This window comes from Cupressus sempervirens, chromosome 1 (genome assembly GCF_028749045.1).
Source record: "Cupressus sempervirens isolate cs-2001-9-10 chromosome 1, ASM2874904v1, whole genome shotgun sequence".
NCBI classification, from domain to species: domain Eukaryota; kingdom Viridiplantae; phylum Streptophyta; class Pinopsida; order Cupressales; family Cupressaceae; genus Cupressus; species Cupressus sempervirens.
In genome coordinates this window covers 451,592,851-451,615,521 of record NC_143118.1, presented here as the reverse complement: position 1 = coordinate 451,615,521, position 22,671 = coordinate 451,592,851, and positions in this window count along the sequence as shown.

Sequence of the window (22,671 nt, the reverse complement as noted above, 5' to 3'; positions counted from 1 at the left end):
AGTAATAAGAGGAAATATGTGAAAGCTAGTAGATTACTTGAGGCATCTATAATGAACCCTTATTTAAAGACTTGAATAATTAGAAAGCTCATTTATTGATAGAGTACTCCAAGAATACTTTTACATGTCAATTGATTGATGGCTATATATAGGATGATAGGTACAAAGTGGTTAAAAATGTCATTTACTACAATGATAAAATATACTTAGTACCTAGCTCCAAACTAAAGAAGTTGATTGCATGAGAGATACATGATTCACCCTTAGGAGGTACCCTAAGATTGAATTTATGATTGCTTGAGGGTAAGCAATCTCTGGAAAGGGAGGAATATAAAGTTCCCAATATTATTAAATAAATCAATTTAATAAATTTTGTATGTTTGGCCTTGACAATAATTTAATTATCTCTCAGGTCCTTTTTATTTTTAGTTGTTTGTGGGATTTTTTTGTGTTTACACCTTTTGTAAACCCTCAGGAGCTTATATGAAGGGGTACTTATATCATCTTATAAGTTGTAGAAGGTATGTGTCTTGGATTATTCTTATTTCATTATGAATTCCATTAGGAGTTCACGTGTTTCCATTTTGAAAGTGAAAGACCTTCCCTACTTGGAAAATCTAGTTTTGATGGGAGTAACTATTAGAAATAGATAATACTGAGGGGGGTGAATCAATATTCTACAAACTTTTTCACTCAACTAAATATTGTTAATTACTTCATAACATGCATATGAAAGTAAACTAACAATGTTGAATAGTAATAAAAACCATAAATAAAGTGAACTCATAACACCATTTTTTTTTAACTAGGGAAACCCTAGCCAAGGGAAAACCCCAGTGGGGATGCTACCCACAAAATGATCCACTAAACAAAAGTATCTTGTTAAGGATGTTGACCTTGTTAGGAGTCTATGAACTACATATAGTGTCTCAGTCCTTGTTAGAGGACTAAGCTCTATTAAAAGCCTCAACCCTATTAGAAGTTGATATTGCAATTACAAAATGTATACAAGAAGAGCCCACTACCCAAGCATGCAATTATACAATGTAGTTCCCTTGTACAAAAAGAGATAGATACAAAAACCTCTTACTATTATCTTCTATACTTCACAATCTTCTAATCATACATTAGATTTAGCATCATATAATTTTCATATCATATATCATTACCTCTTCATAAGTTCACATATCACATATAAAGCTTTCTTACTTTGCATATTGTGATATTTTACTTATACCTTTCCTTTTACAAAACTTGCCCTGTCGGCTTTCAAGCATTCACACACTTAGCATAATACAACTTAACTTTCATTGACTTAGGGTTAACATCTAGGATGATATCTCTAATTAGTTAAGTAATTATTTTGTAACCAAAATAATTTCTTAACACATAATCTTCACTTCTCTATCATACTATGTTCTTCCCTTTAATTTGTCTGACTAGTAAATTGATCATAACTATTGTCATATTGTCTATACTATTAATCACACTTAGCCACATCATTATGGCAATCTGTACTATCCATACCTAACTATGCATGTGTTGGTATTATCTCTACTAACCACGAACATCAAAACTATCTTTTTGTTTCTAGTATAACTGCCTAAACTTCATTCTCATGATTTGCCTTGTTCATACCAAAATCATGTTGCGATAAATGACAACATCAATCCATCACCTTAGCCAAATTTCTAACAATCTCCCCCTTTTTTATTGATGGCTACATGAGGAAAATTGGCTAAGTCCAAAAAAGAAAATTGATCTCTTCAAAATTTCAAAACTCTTTACAAAATTGGCCTTGACAAAAATTTGCAAAATTTGTGGATCATTTTATCAACCATCTTTCTTTATACCTCCCAATTAAATTACTCCCCCTTTGACTTACATATATTTATTCTACATCTATACAATTTTCCACACTTTTCTCTCCCCCTTTGACATCAATGACAAAGATGTCAAAATTCAAAGCTTATTTAGAAGTCAAAATTTATGATCAATGCCTCTTTGTCACGCAAATAGTTGTGTCATGCAATCATCAAAGTTGGTCTTCAAACTCTCAAAGTTCTTCTTCCATGAATCTCTAACACCTTTAGATATGTTGAGAAGGGCATAAAGTCCATAAGTTGCAATCTCTACTGCATTAAGGTCTAAATAGACAAACTTCTCAAATGATGTCTTAGCTCTAAGACATTCTTCTATCTATTTCTTTAAGGTTCCAATTTTCAAAGATAGATTATCTCTGAGGAGTGAGAATATTTTTGCAATCCTCTCTTTTTCCATCTCAATTATTCTTATTTCTTCATAGATCTTTTCAATATGTGTCTCAGGGTCTTGTATTCTCTGATTTGGCTACTAAAGTTGATTAACTAGTGCTTCAAGTTCTTTATTCTTTTTTTTCAACTATTCATCTTTGTCCTTAGTGAACTTAAATATTAGTGTGCACTTAGCATATTCTACCTTTCCTTCCTATTCACATCTTCTTCTTTTTTTAATGCATACATAAAGATTTACCAAGTCATTTTGGATGTTTTGACAAACTATGTTAAACAATTGTGCATCATGGCTTGCCTAAGCTTGTATTACTGCAATATCAAATAATCTAGTAAACTTTGTATCAAATTCTTGTATCATAGCATTTTCCCTATCTTGGGAATAACGTTTTGTCATCTTTGTGGCTAATATTTTCTCAAGTTTCTATGTGGCTTCCATCAAGGTTTCTTGTAGAATCTTTACTTTCCTATTTTTTCTCTATAATCTTGCTAAGGGATGAGATCAATTTAGTCTAGTCATCATCATCTACTCTAGTCAATGCTTTCAATCACAAAGGTGTCTTAGAGGAACTAGGTACACTTTCCTTTTTTGAATCTTCTTCATTTTTCTTCTTTCTTTCTTTCTTCCTCCTTTTTGTTTTCTTCTTTTCTTCCTCTTCTACCTTCTTATTTTCTTCACCCTTTCTCTTTCTCTCCTCCTCTTCCCTTTTTTTTTCCTCTCCTTTTCTAACTTCCTCTTCTCTTTCATTCTCTTCTTTCTCTTTCCTTTTCTTCTCTTCTTCCTTTTTCATTTTATTTTCTTCTTCCTCTTTCCTTTTCTTCTCCTCCTCTTCTTTCTTCCTTCCTTCTTCATCTAATCTTCTTTTCTTTCCTTTTCTTGCTGCTCATTATCTTCTTCATCATCTTCAAAGCTAGTGCAACAAATAAAATTGTCAACAATGTTTGGTAAATAATCCTTAAAATGATATTTGTTCACATCAATATTTATTTGTGTACTATCCACTCACATGGTTTCAATACCAATTATGATCTAAAGAGAATTTTTTTATCATATTAGTGTCATTTTCTTTCTCTGGTGTGCTTTTCTCAACAATCATATGGAATTCTCCCCATAACTCTATGCTCTTCGTTGCAGTACTGGGTACAGAAGTCATGTATTTAAAAATGGCATCCTCAGTCTCTTTATTTACTTATTCATAATTACCTCCCACTAGAACAATGGCTCTTCTTTTGTTTCTCAACAACAAATCAATAATCTTCATTATTTTACTCATCTCTTCATTATTGTTAACTTCACAAAAATTCCTAATAGATTTTCTCCAATTCCTTTGTCTTCTTCAAGAACTCTCTTTCTTCTATATATCAACCTATTATAAAAATCTTGTGGTATATTCTTCTGAATGTCTTCAAATCTTTTATTCCTCAAAATAATATTTTTGAATACTACATTTTCTAGTTGTAGTCTATCCATGTTACTATACAAGCTTTAATACTTATTTACTTGAACAAAATTATCATTATCAATGATTTGAATATTAATATTCTCTACTTTAGGTTTTCATGGCTTCTTTCCAAATTATGATCTTGCCTCTCCAACCATCTTCTTTATAAGTTTTTCTTATGTATCTTCTTCTTCATCATCTAAATCAAATTCAATCATTTGTAATGACTTTATCCTTTTTCCTAGTCCACTAGACTGTTATTTAATTCTTGTCTTGGATGAGGACTCAGTAGGTTTTGTCTTAACTTTAGAAAGACTTTCAGACTTCCTTGTAATTAATTTTTCCTCAAGTATTGTTACTTCCTTTTCTTCTTTCTTTTTCTATAGGGGTTGTGCAATAATGAGTTGTACTTGTGATACTACAGCATAGGGAGCAATAGGGATTTGACTAGAGGGCCTTGTTATTGTAACACCTTTTTTAAGTCCTACCACTACAAGAGGTGTAGCTACCAATATCTTTGTTTCTCCACTTTCCTTCATTTCCAAGACAATACCTTTAGCTTCATTGAAATCCTCTCTATTCATACCAAATTCCTTCAAAATTGCTTCTATCTTTTTGTCAACTTTCTTCTTGATGTCTTTGCTATATAGTTCTCCTTGTACTTCTATGATTTTCTCATTATAAGTCCCAAATCTAGGAAAATATGTATCTCTTTTTTATTTGAGTATGATCTTCACTTACCCTTCAATGATTTCTTCACTCATTTCATATCCCTTGGGGTCTATGAACTTTACTCTTGGTTCTATTGCCTCCATACATGTGACATCTATTTCAACCATTAAACATATATCATTTTTATATTTTTTAACTAATGCAGGTGGAATTCTAATTCTTTATTTCATCATAGACTAAAATTTTTTTATCATCCTTGGTATGTGCATAGTAACTCTTTCTTCTAACTATATTATGAAATGCTAAGTCATTAATCTCATTTTATAGGGTTCTATATCCCATTCTTGGTTAGATATCCCAAGGAATTGTCTAATTTCTTGAAGAAACAAATGAGTTAACAATTACTCAAATCTAAATACTGCGCTTTGTCTTTTTTCAACCTATCAATATTGTCCAACAGTTGTTGTTTCAAAATCTCATATAATTTTACTTTCTCCTTCTTTTCCACCATTAGATAACCTACATTAATGAATCTAATAGGTATAGATTTCACTCTTGAACTATAGTTGAACTTGTAACCAATTATTGTATAGATCAATGTGACATAATGATGTAAAGAAAATTCTTTCTCAAACCCTACCTTCTCTAAGGGTCTTCTCTAGTCTATTAAGGTTCTTCTACTAACCCTAGTTCTAGAGGATCCTATTTTTAATCCTCCACCTCTTCAATTTGTCCACACCAATAATGAAACCAACTCAACTATGCATTCTTCACTTAGTGTCTTTTTGCATCATCCATTCCAAATGATCAAACATTAACAAAACTAGTCACCAATGGAGAGGAGGGTCTACTTCTAAGGCACTGAGTCCATCTCAATGCTTAATAACACAAAATTCATTAAGATCCTTATCAATCTCAAGATTTTTCTTCAAACTAGGCCTTTTAGGGCTACAAGGAATTAGGCCTCAAAACACACCTTTTGGCTTATAACTCAAAAAATCCATTAACATAATGGGAAAAAAAATTCATTTCTAGATACCCTTTTGGAAGACCCTTTAGATTTATCTAGTCTGACTTCCCCAACCAGTTTGTACAGTGGGATGCTAAAATTAAGCCTACAAATAAGGGTTTCTTCAACATCTTGACAACATCGACAATAATTTTTTCAAACACTTAGTAAAACTTGTCACCAAAACCTCTCCTTGGGATTGGGGTTTCTTCACACATGTGACCACTCTTCACATGCTCAGATTGAAGTAATGAATGCATTTAATCCATTTAAATGCTCTTGGAACCTCTATGATCCCTAACCATGTTGCTTTTTTTTCCTAGGGCATCACTGCAAAAATAAAAAACATGCTTTCTTGGGCCCAAATCTTTGCACACTTAATGTACATGGAGTCATCTCACAAATCCCAATAAACTATATAGATGCCATGGTGGGAAAGTGAGTTATGACCCCATGAGTAAAAACTACTTAGATTAGACTAGCAACAGTGCCAAAGCCAAAAAAAATGTACAAAATGCAATGAAATAGGAATAACCAACTATATAACCAGACACATAACCATTTATCTACATCTACCAACTCATGCACAAGCTACAATGTGTACGTTAATCCATGAAATGAAAAAAATGAAAGAAAGGGTCCTAAAGGGTCCTAACTATGAAAAAAGTGCTTAGAGATTATGCTCATATAATAACCAACCCTTCTCACTAGCCAAGAGAGGCCTTATATAGGTGTTAACCACATGTCCTAACTATCTAGAATAGTTATACATCATCATGCTCAAAGATGCAATCAAGTTGTACTAAAATTTGTCATGACAACTTCTGCAACTTTGCAAAGTTGTCATGCAACTTGACAACTTTTCACACATTAAGACCAAACTTGTTGAAACCTTCATGAAACTCTATGACATGACCAAGTACACTCTGGGCCAAGAAACAAGTATTCAACCTTTCTTTGTCCAATCTATCCCTTTGAATGCAAAAAAAGGTCATAGTTGACAATATTTACAACATTGTCACAATACAAAGCAACTTAAAGAACTATGCAACAATGAAGGTTTTCATGACCTAACTAGGCCTCATAGTGATTAAGAGATATCCTAGGACTAACTAACACTATTATTTCATTAGTGATTTATATAAGACCACTACAATTCAAAACTTGAGTAGGACCCCTAGGTTACAATGTAGCCTTAACTAGGTGCTCCTACACCACATAAGTTTTTCTTATCAAATATATTTTCATATTCCTTCCATCAGATTTTGTTTCAAGGTTTGCCTCAACCTATTTCTTTACATTTTTATCATTTACTGGATCTCTCCCTTCATTGTTAAGGTTAGTGAGTTTATGGATCATATCATTGATAGTCATAATTGGAAATGTCTCCAACTCATAGCATGTCTTCGTGTATTCTACTCAAAATTATCCTTGTCCACTCATGATTGTCAAACTTGGTATAGAAAATCTAATTAATAATGTTCATGTTCTTTAGGTGTGCATACCTTTGTTTCAATGGCAAATCATTGTTGAAAACATCATTCATCTCATTATGGATATCATTATCACCAATACTCTCAAATTTGCAATGGATATAGGCTCTAACATCTTCTTTATGGAGAACATTAGCCAGGATTTCAAAAAATACACCTAGAGGATCATCTTCCAAGGAAATGTACGGGTGTTTCTAAAACTTATACCTAGGTCTCACACTCACATCACATATTGTGAGATTCTCTATTGTAATTGATTTAATGATTTCAAAAGAACAATTGAAACTCCAAAAAATACCTAGAAATCATGTAACTAGGGCTTGCTTGAATTTGTGCCTAATTTTTTTTTCAATTCATTGTCTTTTCACTCTCAAATGCTATTAACTTCTTCACTTGATCAAATGGTACAAGAAATCTTGTTTGCATTCCTTAAATCCTTTCAATTTGAACTTCACATTAAATTATCAATTACTTAGTTTGTTAAAAGTTGTTCCTTATTTCCAAAGAACTTTATCTTTTCATATGACTTACTGAGATCTCCAAATTGATTGTGCTCTTAACTATAGCTTCCATATAACTTTCTATTCCTTCTTCTTACTTCACATCACTTGACTCGATCTTTATCCTTACTTGGCTCAATTTCATTTAGATCATTCTTCTTAGGTTCAAGATTTTCAATAACTGATAATATAGGTGTTCATCAATAGGATGATCTCTTTTTTTTTTTTTTTTTTTTTTTTTTTTTTTTTAAATTAGACTGTAGGAATCGGGTGCAACACGGCCCCCCTATAAATTGTAGTACGTCAAGTAAAATTTTTAACATGATCGATAGTGTTGGCATGACATGCCCATCGATACCATGGGGAGGGGGGAGACTAGAACCCGTGACCAACCCCCTACAATAGGGAAGATTTAGCCAACCGAGCTAGGGCCCCCACCCCAACAATAAGATGATCTCTGATAATATAGTTGTTCATCAATTTTACCACTACTAGAATATAGCTTCTCTAACTATTGCTTAGCCCAGGTTAATTCTCCTTTCACAATAGTATTGTATTTCTCAAGTTTTGCATGCTCTATTATGATAGAATCAAGTTTAGATGTCACTTTGGTAAGATGAGATCTTAGATCTGCATTCTCAGATTCATATCTAATTCAATCTTGCTATTGTCTTTCTTCAAACTTAGCTTAAGTTCAACAAAATTCAACTCATGTTTCAAAATCTCATTTCATTTCTTTAAAGTTTCTACCTCATCACTATCTTTTGTCTATACTCTAGGTTATTTCTAAATTTGATATGATCAATCTTATCTTTCAATTTTCCAATGTAATTTTTTGCATCTTTAGACCTTTCTTTCAATTTTTCTCATTCTTTAGTAAGAAGATCAACTACTCAAGGTCTTCTTCAAGATTCCTCTTTAACTATTCCATATTCATAAGGATATTACTCAAGTTGTTAAACCTCTTTAGAGTAACTAGGCTCTGATACTAATTGTTAGAAATAGGTAATACTGAGATGAGGGTGAATCAATATTCTACAAACTTTTGCCCACAACTGAATATTGTTAAAAAAATTATAGCATGCATATGAAAGTAAACTAACAATATTGAACAATAATAATAAATATACACAAAGAGAACTCATAACACTATATTTTGTTAACTAGGGAAACCTTGGCCAAGGGAAAACCCCAGTGGGAATGGTACCCATAAAATTATCTAGTAAAAAAAAGTATCTTGTTAAGGATTGAGCTTGTTATGAGTCTATGAAGTATATATAGTATCTTGGTCCTTGTTAGAGGAACATACCTTGTTAAAAGCCTCAACCCTATTACGAGTTGATATTATAATTATAGAATGTCTGCAAGAAGAACCCACTACCCAAACATGCAATTATACAATGTAGTTCCTTTATACAAAAAGAGATAGATGCAAAAACGTTTTATTGTTGTCTGTTGTACTTCATAATCTTCTAATCATACATCAGATTTGACATCATATAATTTGCATATCACTTCCTTTTCATAAGTTCGTATATCACATATAAAGCTTTCTTACTTTGCATATTATGATCTTTTACTTACACCTTTCCTTTTACAAAACTTGCCCTATGGTCCTTCAAGCATTCACATGCTTGGCATAATATAAAATTAACTTCCACTGACTTAGGGTTAACATCTATGATGTCATTCCTAATTAGTTAAGTAATTATTTTGTAACCCAAATAATTTCTTAACCTGTAATCTTCACTCCTCTGTCATACTCTATTCTTCCATTTAATTTGTCTGACTGGGAAATCAATCATAACTATTGTCATACTGTTACACACACTTAGCCATGTCATCCTGAAAATCTATACTGTCCATACCTAACTATATATGTGTTGATATTACCTCTACTGACTTCGCACATCAAAACTAGCTTTCTACCACTAGTAAAATTGTCGAATACTTAGACAATTTTCAAGTATAAATACCTAAACTTCATTCTCGTGATCTACCTTGTTCGTACCAAAATCATGTTTCCATAAATGACAACATTAATCCATCACCTTAGCCAAATTTCCAATAGTAACTCTTGCCCTATTCTTCTCTTATTTTATGTGTTTCAGATCTAGAAAATAAAAAATTCTATCATTATTGAATATGGATTACTTATAGGGTTGGTATTTTAATGGCTACACACCTAGTGTTTGTTCTTGTGCTTCTAATATTTATTGATTTCTCTCACCTGTGAAAAATAGAACTTGTGCATTATTATTTGATTTACTATTCAAAAATTTGCATCAAATATTGTCTAACTCAAAGTTCATATCAATTCACCATAAGGAGACATGGATTGTTGTCATATGTTGAAGGGTATCACTATATGACTAAGAGGCCCATGTCCAAGCTAAACATCATCACTCCATAATAAGCCCACATTATATGGCCATATAGTCTCCAAATCACCATATGAGTGTCATTTCCACTCAATGTACATTCTAGAGGCAAACTTCCTAAAACCATCATATGTACATAGATGTTAATCATTGTATGGACTACAAATTGTGGATCATCATATATTTTTAGTTTCTATATGGCCAAAAGTATTTCCAGATTATCCATCCAAAACACTAATTAGGTATTTTCATGCATTCCTCCTCTATTGTGTGGGAATCTCATTTATATTGTCCCAAATGGAATATTATATCTACAATTGGATATGACTATTATAATTTAATACAATTAGAAAAAAAATTAGGGTGTTCACCCTTACCAACCACAACCCCACTACATCCCAAAGGAATCAATAGAGATACACAACACACTAATAAAGGCATTGATAATTACAAAGATAAACAAGTAATTGACAAAAAGATTAGTAGACCACCTCAGGAGTGTGTTTAAAACTCATCGACAACATGAGAATAAGAATGAGAGGTTGAAGAATAATTTTTCCTACGTCATCCTATGATTTTCTAGGAAATGCTTTCGTTTGGATCTCACCATAGGAATAACATTTTGAGATTAACTAATTGAACAATGGTGGAGTGTTGAGTAAGTTGTACACCATCAAATAAACATTGGAGCAAAGAAAGATATGAAGATGGAGAGGATTTTGTTAGGATTGAGAACTGATGATGCCCAATAACAATAGGAATATCAACCAAAAATGAAACCAGAGATTCATCCAAGAGGGAGTTTGTTGGTTCAAAAATCAACATATTGGTAACTCTATGATCTTACCTAGCTCAATGTTTGGACTTTCTAGTTGGTTTGGCCAACAAATGAGAATGATCTATTATGATTCTATTCCTCTACTCTTTAAGCTCTATAGGATCAAGGAAGGTGTACATACACCTTAAGATAATCTATTGGTAACTTTTTTTATCTAAAATTATATGATAATTAATATTCTTGAATTTAGGGTGACCTCTCAAGATGACAAAAAATTATTGAGGGAGATCAAATTGAGGGCTTTATTGAGGGAGATCAAATTGAATGCTTTAAGATTTATAATTTATTGAACTTGTATGAAGAGTGTCTGAATACTTGGGTTTTGATTGCATGGTTATAGTAGATGCTAATTATTGGATGAGTATTTTGAATGTTTTTATGTATGGATAGTTTTTTTATAATGGATGTGTATTATTGATTCTAGCTTGTAATCTTTCAAATAGGGAATTTAACTAAGGATAATGACTAGTGCCTTTCTAATGTTAAGTTTTAGAGATAGCTTTTGCTTGAGCCATGTATAGCTTTGATGAGAGAGAGAAAATTATTTGGATGCTTCTATCAAATGCTTTCCATTATTATTTTTAATTATTTTATTATACCACAATCATTCTTATTTAATTTAACTCAATATTAATGAGACCAATAATATAGAAATAATAGTGTCTATTGTTCCTAATAATCAGATTACAGAATAATTAAAATAATTTCCAAACACAAACAACTCAAAAGAAGGTTTACCTTCTTGAGATAAAATTACAAGGGATTGATTAATCTAGAATGATTAGATTCACAACTTCAAATTGGAGAAAATAACTGATATATATATTAATGATTATAAGTATTTTGTTCATTAAATAACTTGCATAAATGTAGCAAATAATAAGTAGCCTTTTGAAAATAAAAATAGTTTTGATGATTGATGATTTGTTTTCATCACAAAATGACCTCCTTTGTCTAGTATGAGATTTTGCACAAGTGAAGAGACACATCTCTTCATCATCAGTTACAACTAGGTCTAAAAGTAACTAAAAGAGACTAACCAACTGATCAGTTGGATGAATCAAATAAAAATCAAGTGTCTCACAACAATGTTCCAAATTTCTTAATATGCTCCAAATACTCCTTGTATGTGTAGGTGTTAACATCATGGATGATATCTCATTCTAATTCTTTCATATGTTCCATTTGTGCATTGGTTCCTTCCATATATGGTCCATCACTATGAACAACATCTAGGACAATAGCCAAGATAGTTTGCACTCTTCCATCCATTAGTCAATTTCCTTCATTTCATCATTTTGGTCTACCAGCTTTAGGAAATTCTTCATACTCTAACTCTAGACTTTCTTAGAACTCATCATGTTTTACAATTTCTTCATCTATCAAGGAAATTGATTGGGTATCTAACCCATTCATGGTCATATTGTGCAATTTTACATCCAACTTATTTTTTATCATTTTTTTGTATAGTCAGGTTCTCCATGTTCTCCCTATAAATAGCTCATAATTTATCAAGAGCACATTCTATTTACCAATTTTTTGTTGCAATATATGGGAAATGGTATCTAGCCTAAAATTCCTCAATTTTTATTCATTTGTTCACACTTTTGCAAACTCTCATTTTTGGTTTTAAATTGCACATCCTTTGATGAAATTATCCTTAGGATTAAAGAACTACTCTTCCTTATCCCTTCTTCATACGTTATCACATAATGATATATATCTCTAATCACTTTCAATACATGGTCTTTATTGAACTTCTCCATATAAATACTCATATCTATACAAATTATACGATCAATTTTCCCAACCTTCAATTTCATCATGTGCCCCAATGCCTTATAGACATTGATAATCTTAGGCCTTTTTCTTGGTCAGTATAATGCCCATAATGATAAAGCATTTTCATCAAGATCAAACCTTGATCCTATATAGATTTCATGAACACCTCATATATCCAATTTGATTTTTATTTTATTTTAATGTAAAAAAAAATCAAAAATCAAAGAGGTGCTTATATCCCAACCTAGAAAAAGTATAATACTAGACTCTATCATCATTTTTCTTCCCTCTAGAGGAGTTGTATTTTGAAATACACATTTTATGTCAACTTTTAACCTTTCCATCAATTGTGTTTCATTATCAGGGGTGACATGTGGAAAGACTAAAATTCCTTTGATTTGACAAACATATTATTTGATTCAAATTCCATCAATTGTTTCATCTTTATGTTCAACTCCTTGTTGTAATTATCAATAACGTCTCGGGCTTCATAATACTTTATTTTCTTAGATATTTACTATGTGGGTTTAGGCTCATGAAAGTAGTGATAACTTTGAGAAATCCCCCTTTAGAAATAAGTATGAAATATTGGTGAATCCAACATTATTTTAGGGGGAAATATTAATTTCTATTGGCAATATTTTTTTCAAACTAGGAAAAACCTTAACTTCATTGGCAATTTTTTTCATCATATGAAAATTTTGTGAAACCCTAGTGAATCTTTAATTATTGAAGAAAATCATGACCAAAAGTACATACACATAGATACCATATTTGAATATAAAATATGGTAGCCTAGTTTTAGTAACCATTAGATGATCCTAAAATCAATGGTATAAATCTTATTTTAGGCCAAAATATACAAGTTTTAGAGAAAATCTCAGAAATAATGACACCTATCCACAATCAAATATATTTTGGGTCGAAGATTAAAAGGATAAAAATTTACTTGGAAATTTTGCAGAATAGAGACACGTGTAAAGTATATGTACTTAACATATAACCTAACTTAAAGTTTTGTCACATATTGGCAATGTGACCATCAAATAAGACAAACCTCAAAAATTGTATGCAAAAATATTTAATTTACCATGTGGAATAATTAGGTTTAATTGGCGAAGTCATTACCAAAATAAAGATAACTATGTATCATTATTGGGAATTAGTCTAAGCATGGGACCAAATTTTTATAAAGCCTGGGTGACATGGCCATCTTGAAAGTGCAAGGCCGTCCTAAAAGTGCTAATTGTTTTGCCAAATTCAAGGTCCTCGATATGTAAAATTTGTCATTTGGTGAATATGTGCCACTAAAGTTATCATTGCATGAAATTAACCTCCCAAGTTTTTTTTAATTTTTACATGAATGGATATATGCCTCTAGATCATATTATTTTCTAGGATAATGCACCAACACTATATCAAATTAAATTAATACAATAGCTTCTTCTACACAACTTTATATGCTTTTGTAGAAATAATAGTGAAATCACCAAAGCTTAATGTGCCAAGCACAAAAATTTCTTCTGTATCTTTTTAAGATATAAAATATTAGATAAACACAATTGTCTCACAATATCAATATATGCAATTCTATCAAGGACTATTTTAGGAAATTTATATGGGTTACCTTCAAAATTATAAACTCTTATTTAGGTTAGATCATGATGAACATATCAATCTCAGTAGTTATGCTAAAATAGATTTTTGTCATCAAAATCCTTGGGCCTCGAGAATTTATTGATCTCCATTTATTTTGAATGATCACAAAGATGATCATACATCTGATAAATTATTTTTCACAAACCACACCTCAAATTTGACATAATTTAAATTAATGTACCTAGAATCCCAAATGGATGTACTCAATTGTATTTGTTGTTCATCCCTTCTTTGTCTCTGGTAGCCAACTTCAATTTTTTTGGCCACATGCCCCTTGTGCACCTATTAAATAACACAATATGCATCAATATTGAATAATACTTTGATCATCATCCTTTTCAAGAGAAACAAACCCTCCATGCATAATTTCATGAATGTATTGAGCATAATTAAATGATTTGGGATCAAATATTTGAATAGTTTCCACTATTACCAATGGTCATATTGTCATGAAGTTGGGGACTTTGACATCTCCTACTTGTCCACAAGAAAAGTATGTATACTATAAGAAGGTTTTGAATATTTTTGTGTTAAATAGAGGACCATCTTCATATGTAAACTAACCAAACTCTCCTTTTTCTCTTTTTCCTTTGAATATCCAATTTCAAATCTTAATATGTAGCATCTAATCTAGCATATTCCTCCTCCAATTCTCCAAATGACAAGGGTAAATCATATGACTATTCTAAATTAAATACCTATGCTAGGGAATTTGATGAAATGTATATAAACTACCTCCCCTATGGATCCAATATGGTTCTCCTATGTGAAAAACAATTTCTAACCACTAACTCCAAAAATTGAGTAATTACAAAGACATTTGGAATGGTGAGCCTACCCAAATTCATTCTCCATGAGTGAAAAAATGGCACTACATTGTTCCTTCTCAAATAATGAAATAAAAACAACTCATATCCTCTTACATTTGTCCAAATGTCCCATACATGCTTGAATATATCCTCAATTTGATTCCTTTTTGGTAAATATCGGTTCAACCTTCAATATTTAGGTCCAAGTGCATTCATTTGATCAATCATGTCTTGGTTGATCTTTCTAATAAAGGTTCTCTACTCCATTTTTTTTCTTTCTTTTTCATAGACAATGGCTTGTGTAAATTCCCCTACTGCGATTCTTCCTTACATTGGTTCCCAAATATTGTGACAATTGTGTTAATGATGTAGCTTCACTAATATTAATTTGATAAAATTGTTATGTTTACTAGTTAAAAATTATCATTAATTAATAATCATTAGATCACACACACACATTGTATCAAGTCAATAATATCTAATGATAATTCATCAATGTTGATCATTGATCATAACTATAAATAATTTATCAACCTAATCGAAAAAATGTTCATAATCTATGTGCCACAATTATGTTAAAATAATTAAATTCTTCTATAAATTCAATGATATTAATGTGTCTTGATAATAATCCAAGTTTGAGTTGCATATACTTTGCAAAACAATTACATGTCAATGTCAATTATCACTGTGTAGTATTGGCATGACTTAATGATATTAATCATTGTATTGAAATAATATATATATTAATAGTAATTTGTTATGAATTAGGTGCTCCATAATTATGGGGCATGTCTCTATCTGCATGGACTTGGGCCACATAGAGACATGTAGTCTCTATATGGGGCATGCCTCCTTTGCATATATTAATAATCAAATTGGAATGACACCTGGAACATACAAACATAAAAATAGTATTACAATGATGTGCACACATGTGTGCACATTTCATATTCAAGAAAATATAAAGATATACTTATAGGTTGGAAGCCATGTCTAGCTATACAAATATGCAAGAGGAATTAAATCAATAATATCATCAAGGAGAATTTATGAGATTGAAATCATCTTCATATAATTTATTTATTTTTAAATATTATAATCTAATCCTATTTCATTGACATGGTATCATAGCCAAGTTGAAGACAATACCAAGAGTAAATATTACTAAATAAAATATAAAACACCATTAAAAGAAAATTAGCAATCATGGTGAATGGAATTAGATTTGAAGATAGACTTGAGGGTGCCACAAATTTTATCTCATGGAAACTCATATTAATGATGAGACATAGATGACATGAATTAGACTCATTTGTGGAAAATATTGTAAATATACTAGATGATGAGAATGATAAAATTTAATTGAAAAAGAACAACATCATATCCATGAAGATCCAAGTGGATTTAGTAAAGGTATTAGAAAATAAAGTCCACACACACAACTAATAGGGGGTGGATGAGTGAATTAGTTGTGACCAAATTATACTTATATCCAACTTTAGTGACCAAATTAATGAAGAATAAACCATGCACAATGACACAATGATTTATTGACAAGGGAAAAGAGGAAAACTTTAATGAGGATGGCATCCACAAGATAGTGTGCCAATATAAATGTTCCTTGTGAAATGATGTGATTATGTTGGGATCCCAATACAATGCAATTAGTACAACAATCTTGGTTAAAGGATAGATCCTTGTTAGGAGAACTTGAACCCTTTTTAGAAGGTTCAAACCTTGTTAAAAGTTCATAGAAAGAAAAATAAACTCATAGTCCAAATTGCTTCAATCAACAACAAAGAGTAGATCTTCTGAATAAGAAAATTCAATAGTGAGTTAACCAACACTACAACTCAATTGCCAATACAATTCCTTTGAAGCTCAAGATCATCAACCAACTCTATATTTTTTCTGCTTTAATAAAACTCACATTCTTTGACCACAAAAATACTATAACCATGAATGCATCCAAGGAAAATTTCCTTTATACCTTATCTCAATAACTAATTAGGGTATCTTGTTAAAGCTTTCCCAATAAAAAAATGGTTACATGGGACCTCATCAAAGAATGCATTCTTTCTTAAGAATAATTACAAATAATACAATAAGGTTTTCACATGTTTCAATATAATTAACACTTTATCCAATAAATATCAACATGTTACATCAACATAATTAACTGCCAGTCAAAATTGTTGCATGTTTTTCTTCTATGACCTCTCCAGAATAATCTCCAAGATATGCTATCAAAAACATAACATCAAGAACATATCTTCAACCATGATCCAATCTCTCACACCTTAATTACACCTTGTTAATAAGATATAACCAATCTACCAACAACTATCTCAAACATAATTTTATGCACACTAGTTTTCTGTCGTTCTTCACCAAATTAACTATAACTCATCTAATAATCAATAGAAACATAATAAACAATGATGTGGTATATACACTCATCTCTAAATAGAATTCTAAGCTTTCATAGCTTAACCTATTATGTGCCAACTTTTTTGACTCAATAAAACTTTATGATGTATAGAATTATTGTCTATCATGAACTCACAAGCATATATGTTCTCATCAATAAAAAACCTATCATAAATACAACACATCATTATTATATCCAAGAGCTAACTAGGCTTGTGTTCCTAACAATCTCCCCCTTTTTATTGATGGAAATATATGATTAAAAACCATCAGTCCAAATATTTTTTTGAATTTTAAAATATCCCATATCCTCAACATATACAACCTTCATGTTCTAATATTAAATTTTATCTTTCCTTTTGACATCTTTCCTTCTTTTTTTCTTGTTGTGTTCTTTCCCCCTTTGGGTAAAGTTTTTCATTTGGTATTCTCCCACTTTTGATATCAAGGGAAAAATATGCCAATATGCCAAACCTCAAATTCTTTCCATTTGATGAATATCCTCATCAAAGTACCTTCATTAGATCAAGTCAATCTAAAATGCCAAGAAAATGTTACCAAGTGCCACCACACACTATTATAGAAATCAATCATAGGAGTTCTTCAATCAACTCTACTCATTCTAACCACTCCATAATAGTAGTAGAATCAAGAATCACATCTATATGTATGAATAGAGATTATAATTGTACTAGACTAATGGGTGAGTGCACCAAGTTGGTGTACAAAAAAGTGGACACCCAACAAAAAAAACTCAATAACCTGATCAACTTTTCAATAACTCAATCAAGTAATTTACAAATGAAATATGGGTCAAGCTTTATATCCAAGTCTATCTATATAATTTGAAAAACTTGATCATGTTTTATAAAACCCAATCGAGTTATTAAATTTATCTTATTTAATAACCCAATTGGGTTTTACAAAACCCGATCGGGTTATTTAAAATTATGCTTCTTAAAACCTAATCAGATCTTAAGAAACATAAATATTTTTCTATTGCCCATGTTTGAGGGCATTTTTATACCCTCAAACAATAGCAATAGCATGAAGCGCAAATGAGAAAGACAAAACCTGATTGGGTTTGTGAGGAAAATAGGTTTTTTATTGTAGTTTCATCCATGGCACCCCACAAAAAAGGTAGGTCTTCATTCTTTTTGTTGTTTATGTATTTTTCCATTAAATTTTGTAGTGTGGTTTTGTAATTTATAAGTTTTGTAATTTTTTTCATAATTTAACCACTACATAATAGGGCCTTATAAATTACCTTAAAAAAAATAGTGCTAACATTACCCAAATGGTCAATAGGTTGCAGTCATCTACACTTTCTTACCACTCAACCCTAGTGAACACACTTGAACAAATGGCCTAAAAAGTGAATGATGTGTCTAAGGAGGTTACAAAATGGGGTACATAGAGGGATAGGTGTCATGAATTTTATATCCTATTAGCAAGTAAAAGATAAGGACATAATGGAAGCTACTATATGTTCTCTTTTCACTGATCCTATATCTCACAACTTCCTATTACACACAACTAAAATTTTCCTATTCATTGGTGCACTCATACTAGGATGAGATCATGTTTTTGGAATAGGTGGTATATGGTATTTGACCTACCACAATGTAATAATTATGAGGTGCCTCTATATTTTTTGAGAAAGCTATATTGTGATTTCATCCTTGGCCAAAAGCCAAATTACTTTGACATCTATGTGTTCCAGGGTAGAGAGAGAGGCTCTACACAAGATAGACTTGGAGCTCGTTGGGTGGTACCACAACATGAGAGGAGACATACAACACGAAAAACCACGCATCATGTTGTACTCCCATCAATTGTAAAGGAGTTTATTGATTTACAAACTCTTCATGTGGTTTCATCATTAATGTTATCATTGAGCATGGCTCATAGTTAGGTGGTTTCCCTTCACCTATGATGCCTTTACCATCATCAAATACACCTTTAGGGTCATCATAGCCTACAATAGCTCCATCATCTTCACCCATTGTACCTCGATCATCACAACCTATGATAACTCCATTAGCATCACCTGCACCACTAGTGTCATCTCCACTTGTGTCACCTACACCACCAATGTCATCATCACTTGTGCCACCTGCATCATCATCACATGCATTATTATAATCTTTGGGGCCCAATCAACATTTTTTAGTTTTCAAAAAATGTATGATGGGGTGGATATTGAGGCATCTTAGGATGGAGTTTCATCTCATCCATGTGTACATTGTGGTCATACTTGTTATTTATATAGAGGTGGAGATTTCAGACTCACAGATGATTTGATGGTGATGATCTTTGTTGGACATGAGACATAGGTTTGTTTGTTTGAGTTTTGACATGATATTATTTAATCACCTAAATATCGTAAAAGTAAAAAAAAAAAATTATAGATCACTCTAGATTTATATGTGAACAATATGCAATGCATGTTGTAGCAAGTGGTACGAGAACACCATAGAGTACTCATTCTTCTAGAGGTGTGAGGATAGGAGCAAGAACACTTGAGGCAAAAAAAAAATTAAATATTCTCAAAAGTACAAAAATACATTGGCTTTAATAAATTATTTCTTAATTGGTATGACACTAACAACAAAAAGTTCCCTAAATGTTGTTTCTTAATTATTTTACAACAAATACCCAGTCCCTAAGAAGTCTTACAAGAAAGCCAATAGAATATCCATGTCCAAGTTAAGTTGATAAGGAAATCTCATCTAATTACATCATGTGAAGATGCTAGCGTGTTGAAAACTTTCCATCTCCCGCACTCATCATTCCTTTTCCATGTCCCATAACTATCATCTCTCTTTCATCCAACCTTCTTATAGACCCCCTCCATTTCCTACCATTATTTAAACCCCTCTTATAAATCCTCTTCTATCTCCTACCATCATTGAAACCCTCCCATTCATCAAATCCATCCAATTCCCATCCACATCTCTTGCTCCTAGAATTACCCAAACCCCATATGATGAACCTCATGAGTTTTGACATGATATTATTTAATCACCTAAATATCATAAAAGTATTTTTTATTTTATTTTATAGAAAAATTAGATTGATATGTGAACAATATGCAATGCAAGGTGCAGGAAGTAGTATGAGAACACCACATAGCACTCATTCTGCTAGAGGTGTGAGGCTAGGAGAAAGAACACCAAAGGTAAAAAAATTTAAATATTCTTAAAAGTACAATAATCCATTGGCTTTGAAATATTGTTTCTTAATTGGTATGACACTAACAACACAAAGTTTTGTAAATGTTGTTTCTTAGTTATTTTACAATGAACACCCAATCTCTAAGAAGTCTTACAAGGAATCCAATAGAATATCCATATCCAACTTAAGTTGACAAGGACATCTCATCTAATTACATCATATGAAGTTGCTAGCACATTGAAACCTTTCCATCTTTCGTGCTCATAATTCCTCTTCCATGTCCCATAACTATCATCCCTCTTTCATCCAACCTACTTATATATCCTCTTCCATCTCCTACCATCATTGAAACCCTCCCAAATTTATCAAATCCATCCAATTCCCATATGATGAAGCTCATGAGTTTTCACATCATATTATTTAATCACCTAAATATCATAAAAGTATTTTTTTTTAATTTTATAGAAAAATTTAGATTGATATGTAAATAATATGCAATGTAAGGTACAGGAAGCAGTATGAGAACACCACATAGTACAAAGAACACCTAAGGTAAAGTTTTTTAAATATTATTAAAAGTACAATAATACATTGGCTTTGAAATATTGTTTCTTAATTGGTATGACACTAACAAAAAAAAGTTTTGCAAATGTTGTTTCTTATTTATTTTACAACAAAAATCCAACCTCTAAGAAGTCTTACAAGGAATCCAATAGAATATCCATATCCAACTTAAGTTGACAAGGACATCTCATCTAATTACATAATGTGAAGTTGCTAGCACATTGAAAACTTTCCATATTTCACACTCATCATTCATCTTCCATGTCCCATAACTATCATCCCTCTTTCATCCAACCTACTTATATATCCTCTTCCATCTCCTACCATCATTGAAACCCTCCCAAATACCTAAACTCTATCTAATTAAACTCATGAGTCCATCCTCCATATACCCATCTGCATCGAAGAACCTCCATATCACATAAGGTGTCTTTCAGGAATGTGGAGATCATGAATCTCCACTTGTATTTCTTGACAAGGTGCCAAAAGTTCATTTGCATCTCCATTTTCCTTGGTCTCTTTGTTTTCAATTTAGGCCTTGTAGCCCTTTTGAGTCCCAAATTTTCATATCTTTCAACTATCCTTCCAATATCGTCCTTCAAGTTATTCTTGTGTCTTCTTTCCTTTCTGTAATCTTCTTGTTGTTATTGTGCCTTCTTTTCATTTTACATTATCTCATATTTATAACAATACTCTTTACTATTTTATAAGGCTTGTCTAGGGCTAAAATTTCTCAAGTTGATGATGCCATGCTTTCTACCATTAACTTTGGCCTTGATAACTATGTGGTATCATAGCTTGTAGACTATCAAGTTTACGATTTGAGCTGAACTCATGATGTGTCCTATTGATTCCTCTTATAATAGTATTTTTTCTAGATTTGATTATGTAGGGATTTTTTACCATCAACGTTTTGAATCACACTACGTGATCCATCATCAGGATGAAAAGAGAGCAAGAGGTGCAAAACAAAATGATGATCCATCATCAGGATGAAAAGAGAGCAAGAGGTGCAAAACAAAATGATGGATCATCATTTTGTTTTGCACCTCTTGCTCTCTTTTCATCCTGATGATGGATCACGTAGTGTGATTCAAAACGTTGATGGTAAAAAATATCTACACAATCAAATCTAGAAAAAATACTATTATGCAATGGATTATGGAAATTTTATCTCTTTAATTTGATTTCTCTTATGTTATATGTGTTTCTTCTTTAGGGTGCTCCACATAGCTCGAGGTCTGGAGGAAAGGGAAGGAAATCAACAAAAACACCCAAAAAAAATGCGTATTAGATACAAGTCAAATTTATATTTTGAAATTTATTATGAATTAATGTATATACATGTACTCAATATTAATGAATATTGTTGACTTGTTTGTTAAAATATGTAGAAATAATTAAGTTTTTTAGAGTTGATGAATGCACTTAATACTATTGATGTTCAGGCAATAGAAGGGTAAATTTTCATGTTTTCCTTCTCATAAATTTTACATTGTAGTATGTATTTTTTCTATAAACATATTAAATAGTTGCATTTACAAATGAGTACATTTTTTAAGTTTTATAGTAATTATCAATAATTTGTCTTATCAACATGTGTTATTTATCTTTTACCTATTACAACACTCTTTGAGACTTC